Here is a 2,359-nt window from a genome sequence, read left to right as displayed (position 1 = left end):
ACATACAGTCGTACCCCACTGTGGATCCTCTGGTGGTGGGTGAGTTGGGAGTGCATCCTGAAGCCCATTCCACATTCCCCACACTCGTAGGGCTGTTCCCCAGTGTGGATCCTCTGGTGGTGGGTGAGTTGGGTGCGTGTCCTGAAGCCCATTCCACATTCCCCACACTCGTAGGGCCGTTCCCCAGTGTGGATCCTCTGGTGGTGGGTGAGTTGGGTGCGTGTCCTGAAGCTCATCCCACATTCCCCACACTTGTAGGGCCATTCCCCAGTGTGGATCCTCTGGTGGTAGTGCAAACTGGAGCTTTGGTTGCAGCTCTTCCCACATTCCCCACACTTGTAGGGCCATTCCCCAGTGTGGATCCTCTGGTGGTACATCAAACTGGAGCTCTGGCTGAAGCTCTTCCCACATTCCCCACACTGGTAGGGCTGTTCCCCAGTGTGGGTCCTCTGGTGGATGTTCAGACTGGAGCTGCAGCTGAAGCCCTTCCCACATTCCTCACACTCGTAAGGTCTTTCTCTGGTGTGCACTGTCTGGTGGCGGGTCAGGTCAGAGGTGTCTCTGAATCCCTTCCCACATTCCCCACACTGGTAGGGCTGTTCCCCAGTGTGCACTGTCAGGTGCTGGATCAGGTCGAAGGTGTTTCTGAAGCCCTTCCCACATTCCCCACACTCGTACGGACGTTCCCCGGTGTGGATCATCTGGTGGCGGATCAAAGAGAAGCTGCTGCAGAATCCCTTCCCACATTCCCCACATTCCCCACATTCATAGGGCTGTTCCCCAGTGTGTACTGTCTGGTGCCTAATCAGATCTGAGGTGTTTCTGAAGCCCTTCCCACATTTGCCACATTCGTAGGGCCGTTCCCCAGTGTGGATCTTCTGGTGCCGGACCAGGCTGGAGCTCGTGCGGAAACTCTTCCCACATTCCAAACACTGAAGGGGCTTTTTGCCATCATGAAGCTGCTCATGGACCCTCAGCTCAGAGCTCTGGCCACATCTCTGGCTGCCTGCCCGGCCCAGGTTGGGTCTTTCCTCCTCAGATCTCCATGATCTATGTTTATAGCCACTCCTGGTGTGGGATCTCTGTGGCTTTTCCTCCCTGTTGGATTCCTGTGCTGTGGAGTCACTCCAAACGGCCTCTTCCACGAGATTCTGCTGCAGGGATTTGTCGTCCATGGTCTCCATCCTCAGCTCCTGGTCTGGGAGATGAAGGACAAGGAGAGGATGGGATTTGCCTCTGTGCCAGAGGGAAGGGGAAGGAGATGCCCCCAATCCTCCCCAGCAGGACAGAGGGGGAAAAGGGCAGTGACTTCCTCCTCACCTGCCTGGCTATCCCAGGGCATTTTCTTCTTCCTCACAGCCTTTTCCTCCACCTGGATAAGACTTGGGAATGGAAAATCTTGGTTTGGGGGAAAAACGACATGAGTGATATGGCTTTGAAGGTCCTGCTGTCTGAGTGCATCTCTAGAAATGCCCAGGTTGTCTGGTGTCCATAAAAACCTCCAAAAATCACTAAGGAGCCCAAAAACACTCTCCCAGGAGATCCCTGTTCACACTGTCTTCACTTTGGGGTTATGGGGGTTCCTGTTGTCAGAGCTGATGGGGACCTGTGGCTCCTGGGGATCCCCCCTCTCCCGGCTCCTGTTCAGGCAAGCTGAGGGAGTTTTGTGGGTCCCAGGGCTCATCCTGTCCTGATTCTGACTCGGCTCCTCCCACTTCAGGCACTTAGGCATTCCCCCGCTCCCCGCCAGCCCTTCCAGGCTCAGGGGGCCCGCACCGCACTCATCTCCCGGCTCCACCTCCCCTCCAGGCTGCCGGGGGTCCCCCAGCTCTGCTGTCGCCCCTCTCCCCATGCCGGGGCTCCCGCCTTTCATCTCCCGCCTCTTCCAGGGATCCCCAAAACCAATGTCCCGCCCCGCCGGGACCGGGCCATCGCCACGTGGGCCCCTCTAAATCCCCCCAAGGAGCATTTACGACTCAGCTTTGGATTCCTGCAAGAGCCAGAAACATCCCCTCCTCACATCAATAAAACAATACCTATCCTAAGGACACCCAAATATATTTAGGACTCGATTCCCGAATCTGCGAGGCACAAACACCAACCCCCATCCCCCAAGAATCCGAAACCCAACCAGCCGTGCCGAAGCTGCCGCGATAGCCCCGGGCCGAGCTTCCCCTCCGTGCTCACCCGCGGGATGCCGGGGCCAGCGGAACTGCGAGCTCAGCGGGCTTGCCCTGCAGCACCGCGATTCTCCGCCTGCGCCCGCTGCTTCTCTCCTGCTCCTCCTGCTACTGCTCCTCCCCTTCCTGTCTCCTCCCCTTCCCCTCTCCTCCTCTTCCTCCCGCTGCTCCCCCGCTCA

This window comes from Erithacus rubecula, assembly GCF_903797595.1.
Source record: "Erithacus rubecula genome assembly, contig: scaffold_174_arrow_ctg1, whole genome shotgun sequence".
Classification (NCBI taxonomy): domain Eukaryota; kingdom Metazoa; phylum Chordata; class Aves; order Passeriformes; family Muscicapidae; genus Erithacus; species Erithacus rubecula.
Note: the sequence above shows the minus strand (reverse complement) of the source record.